The sequence below is a fragment of the Lithobates pipiens genome, unplaced genomic scaffold (assembly GCF_037356315.1).
Source record: "Lithobates pipiens isolate NorthernLeopardFrog02 unplaced genomic scaffold, aLitPip1_a1.2 Scaffold_18, whole genome shotgun sequence".
In the NCBI taxonomy this organism is placed as follows: Eukaryota; Metazoa; Chordata; class Amphibia; order Anura; family Ranidae; genus Lithobates; species Lithobates pipiens.
Window position 1 is genome coordinate 237,936,883 of NW_027507758.1, and position 6,064 is coordinate 237,942,946.

Sequence of the window (6,064 nt, forward strand, 5' to 3'; positions counted from 1 at the left end):
CTGTCACCAACTTGAATTTCCTGCCTAGCAAGTAATACTTTAAAGATTCTAGGGCCCACTTCACTGCCAAACATTCTCGCTCCACAATGGCATAATTTTTCTCGGCCGGGGTTAGTTTTCTACTCAAGTACGTCACCGGATGCTCCTCACCATTCACTACTTGTGAGAGTACTGCACCTAAGCCTGTGTTAGAGGCATCTGTCTGGACCAGAAATTCTCGCCTGAAATCGGGGGTGACTAACACAGGTGGTTGGCACAAGGCAGACTTAAGGCTTTGGAAAGCCTCCTCGGCCTCTGGGGTCCACGTGACCATTGCTGTCTTTCCGCCCTTTGTCAAGTCAGTTAGCGGAGCAGCAACTGAGGCAAAGTTCGGCACAAATCTACGGTAATAACCCGTAATACCCAGGAAAGCTCTAACCTGTTTCCTTGTCAGGGGTCTAGGCCAATTCTGTATTGCCTCAATTTTATTTAGCTGTGGCCTAACCAATCCTCTTCCAACAATGTAGCCCAGATATTTGGCCTCTTCTAGGGCTAGAGCACACTTCTCAGCATTTATGGTCAACCCTGCATCACTTATGGCATCCAACACCGCCTGTACCTTACAGAGGTGACTTTCCCAATCAGGGCTAAAAATGACCACATCATCGAGGTAGGCAGCTGAGTAATCACGATGTGGTCGCAGAATCAAGTCCATCAACCTCTGGAAAGTTGCAGGCGCTCCATGTAACCCGAACGGCATCACTACATACTGGAATAGCCCATCAGGGGTGGAGAAAGCAGTTTTCTCTTTAGCCTCGTCAGAAAGTGGAATCTGCCAATAGCCCTTTGTGAGATCGAGGGTGGTTATGTACCTGGCGTTACCCAACTTCTCAATCAACTCATCTACCCTGGGCATAGGATACGCATCGAACTTGGAGATCTCATTCAACTTTCTGAAATCGTTACAGAACCTCCAAGTTCCATTGGGCTTTGGGATTAGCACAATTGGGCTGGACCATTCACTCTGTGACACCTCAATTACCCCCAGAGCAAGCATACGTTTTACCTCGGCAGATACGGCTTCCCTACGTGCCTCGGGTATCCTATAGGGCTTAAGGTTTACTCTGCTTCTAGGCTCAGTTTCAACGTGATGATGGATGAGGTGTGTACGCCCTGGGAGGTCAGAGAACTTGTTTTTGTTTTTCTGTAAAAATTCCTGAGCCTCCTGTTTCTGTGACACTGATAGAGTATCACCTACCTTGACTGGAGGGATTGGTTGTGACAAATTATTAACAGTATTTGTCGCCCCCAAGGATTCCCTGTCTTTCCAGGGCTTGATCAAGTTTATGTGATAAACTTGGAAAGGCTTCCTTCTACCTGGTTGGTGCACCTTGTAGTTCACCTCACTGATCTTTTCAACAATTTCATAAGGACCTTGCCACTTCGCCAAGAATTTACTCTCAACAGTGGGGACTAGTATAAGGACCCTATCGCCTGGGTTGAATGTCCTGATTCTTGCGGACCGGTTGTAAATTCTACTTTGGGCCTCTTGAGCTCTCTGGAGGTGTTCCCTTACCAGGGGCATTACAGTGGCTATACGGTCCTGCATTTGTGCTACATGCTCAATAACACTCTTGTATGGGGTGGACTCATTCTCCCATGTCTCTTTTGCAATGTCTAGTAGACCCCTAGGGTGATGACCATAGACCAACTCGAATGGTGAGAACCCTGTGGACGCTTGGGGCACCTCCCTAATAGCAAACATGAGGTAGGGTAATAAATGATCCCAGTCACGACCATCTTTTGCCACCACTTTCTTCAACATATGTTTCAAAGTTTTATTAAATCTCTCCACCAATCCGTCCGTCTGGGGGTGGTACACAGAGGTACGGATGTGTGAGATTTTAAATAGTCTGCATAATTCCTTCATTACTTTCGACATAAATGGCGTACCTTGGTCAGTTAGGATTTCTTTGGGGATCCCAGTCCTAGAGAACATATAAAACAACTCACGTGCAATTGTTTTAGATGCAGTGTTTCTTAAGGGTACAGCCTCAGGATAGCGGGTCGCATAATCCAGGACTACCAAAATATACTGGTGTCCTCTAGCTGACTTTACAATGGGACCCACTAAATCCATGGCAATACGCTCAAAAGGCACCTCTATAATAGGGAGCGAAACCAAAGGACTGCGAAAATGTGACACTGGGGCACTAACCTGACATGTGGGGCACGACTCACAGTATTTTTTAATGTCATCATATATGGCCGGCCAAAAAAACCTCTGGAGAACCCTCTCTCGCGTTTTGTCAGTCCCCAAGTGTCCCCCAAGAACATGGTTATGTGCCATGTCAAGCACCTGACGCCGGTACGGCTTAGGTACCAGAAGCTGTTCCACAATCTCATCTTTAATCTTATTGACTCTATAGAAAAGATCATTAGTCACCGAAAAATGTGGAAATCTTTTTTCAGCATCTGGTTCCTGAGGTACCCCGTTCATAACAGCAACCTGCTCTCTCGCATTTTTGAGAGTGGGGTCCTGTAATTGTGCAGTCCCAAAATTATCGCTAGACACCTCTAAGTCTAGTATATTTTGCTCAGTGGGAGGAGCCTCCTCCTCCCCAGCCAGGACCTGCAAAGGAAAACAATCATTTTCATCCTGCACATTTTTATCATTCACAGTGGACAAGGCAACCCCCTTAGAGGTATCCTCACTCCTTTTGGGGATTTTTCTTTTTTCCCAAAGAGCCCAGAATAATGGAAAATCGCGCCCCAATATTACATTATGCATGAGGTTTTTAACCACACCCACTTCATATTGTACGGTGCCTTGTTCAGTCCCGACTTTAGCCAGCACTATAGGGTACACTTTTGTATCACCATGTATGCACACAACACTCATATGCTTTTTAGACTCTAAGTCCCCAGTCACCAGGCTAGCATGCACCAAGGTTACAAGGCTTCCTGAGTCCATTAACGCTTTAACAGGAAAGTCATTGATTGTGATGTTGCAGATTTGCGGTTCAGTCTCTAGTCCAGGAACTGCAGCACAAGATGGTTCCGCAAATAGCGACTGACGCCTGCTAGCGTCACATTCCATGGGTTCAGAGGTAAGAGGGCAATGGGCCGACACGTGTCCCGCCTCATGGCATCTCCAACACTGGATAGGGCCTGGTCTCTTTGGCAAGGAGTCCTTTTCAGAGCCCCTTAGCCACCCGGGACCATCACCAGTCTTTTGTCCCTGAGACACCACTTGAGCCCTTTTCCCCCCATCAGCACCCCTCCACACTCCCCCAATAGATGGAAGTCTCTTACCAGCTGACGGCACAGATCTGGCGCTCCGGGGAGGTGAAGATGCTGCAGGAACATCACGGAGGTAGTCCTCAGTCGCCTGGAACCTCTCCACAAGGTTGACAAGTTCGTTTGCATTCTTAGGATCACCTTGTCCCACCCAGCGTTGCAAGTCAGTAGGAAGGGCTCGGAGGTAGCGATCCATCACGACCTTCTCTAGGATTTGTGCAGGAGTAGAAGTGTCTGGCTCCAACCACTTTCTTGCCAAATGGATTAGGTCATACATCTGGGACCTCGCTGATTTGTCCAGACTGTAGCTCCAGTTGCGTACCCTCCGGGCACGGACTGCAGTAGTAACTCCTAGTCGGGCAAGCATCTCCTCTTTTAGCCGAGTATAGTCCTTAACCTCTTGCTCACTGAGGTCATAGTAGGCCTTTTGAGGTTCACCTGTTAAATAGGGCGCAATTACCTCTGCCCACTCAGCGGCTGGTAACTTCTCTCGCTCAGCCACGCGCTCAAATACTGTTAGATAGGCCTCAACATCGTCCTCAGCAGTCATCTTTTGCAGCGCTTTCTGCACAGTCCTTCTCCCAGAAAAAATCTCTGGAGCGGCTCCCTCCATTGTGGGTGGATTAGCAACCACAGGCGCCTCTCGATTTACTATCAGGTGCTCGATAAGTTGTTGTTGGCTTTGGCGCAAAGCTTGCAACTCTTCCTTATGCATCCGCTGTTGTGCAGCCATCATCTGCTGTTGTGCAGCCATGGACTGTTCATGTCGTCTATTGGCCTCTGTCTGCGCCTGCTGTTGTGCAGCCATCATCTGCTGTTGTTCAGCCATGGACTGTTCATGTCGTCTATTGGCCTCTGTCTGAGCCTGCTGTTGTTGCAAACTCACTTGCATAAACTGCTTCAGCATCTCCTCCATGTTGCTGGACTGTTTTTGGAGTGTAGTTGCAGCTTTCACCCAGGACATCAGCAGCTGTAGCCAAGTCTGTCCACACCGTTGCCCCTAGCAACCGCGTTGCCCGCTACCTCCACCAATTGTAAGGGATCTTCCCGGGGTAGGGTGTGTTTGGACACAGTTCACAGCAGACTTGGAATTTGATAAAGCAGATCTTGGCGTTTATTCGTGGTACAAACAGTCCAGCAAACAAAATATACAGCAACACCGTGCTTTCTAAGTACAACAAAAATAAAAGTCCTAGCCCGGCTGGGCGCTTACTAACAGGTTCTGCTCACCTATCTGACACTTACAAACACAGCGTCTTTCGCCTGGATATCGCAGGGTGAGTTTTAGCTCCAGCAGTGGCTGTGCTTGCAGCTTCCTTCAACACACAGATTGTTCATTCCCTGGCTGAGAAGCAATCACCTGCAGACCCTACAGAGCCTTTAGCTTCCCAGGCTAATTAGGATCAAAGCTCACCTGATCCCAAACCCAGAACTGGATCGGGGGATGTGGAATGACAGGTCCCTCTACCAAACCTACCTGCCATTCCATATAAACCCAGGCCCGGCAAAATTAAATAACAACTCAGCAGCATATCGCTGCTGAGAAACTGATCCATCCTGGATTTACCATCTCACACTGTGTAGCAACCTAGGTGAGATGTACACCCCCTCGATCACTTCTCCAGTGACATGTCTACAATATATATATATATATATATATATTAAATACACTGCAGATAACTGAATCACCTGCCTGCTCAATTTAAATGAAATGACACTCTCTCGGTCAATGCCAGAAACATACTACACAGCGCCGACATGTAGGCGGTCTTATATAGTGTGGGGCGTGGACTTTGCTGACGGCACTGTGATTGGCCAAAGCATGCAGGTCAAAGTGCATGCTAGTCCAATCATCAGATAGCAATGCACTGCACTCCCGCAGTGCATTATGGGCCATTATGTGCTGCTTGAATTTGGCACGAACAGCCCAAGTTCCTTTTTCGATGAACAGGTGAACAGCCAATGTTCAAGTCAAACTCATGTTCGACCCGAACAGAAAGCTCATCCCTAATTGTGATTTAAAAAGCCACAAATGGGAGAAAGTAACCTTTAATAGTCATTTTACCTGTGTGTGCCACCTTCTGTGCCTGTACCAATGCCAAACATTCCAGGGTATGTAAACTTTTTATCAGGGTAATTTGGGGTATTTCTGTTATCATTATGATTTAAAAAGGATCCAAAAACTATGTGATAATGAATGGCTTCAAGTGATATCTATCCTTAAATAAAAGACAGTTTTTTGGCATAATCAGTCATATTTTCGATATCATATTAATGCCACAATTTCTGCCAGGGTATACAAACGTTTGAGCATGACTGTAAGTGCATTAGAAAAGTAAACATTAAGCCCACGTACACACGGTCGGAGATTTTGCCAACCAAATCCGTCGGATTTTGCCCGTCGGATTTAGTCTGACGGATTGTGTCCGAAACTGTTGCATACACACGGTCGGGCCAAGTTGGCGAAAAATCAGATCTTTCAGAACGTGATGACATAATTTTATTACGATGGGAGTACATTCAGGCTAGTAGCCAATAGCTTTGATGTAGGAATTTGATCTGAGCATGCGTGGCACTTGATCTGATGAAAATGCTCTACACATGATCGGATTAGGTCCATCCGGCCCAGTTGGTCGGGAAATATTTCCAACATGTTGGAAAATTGGGTCGGAAGGAGATTCGGACGGCATCAGTCCGATGCATACCACACACAGTCGGATTATCTGACGACGCGGTCCGATAAGACTCATTCCGACAGATTCTCCGACCGTGTGTACAAGGGCTA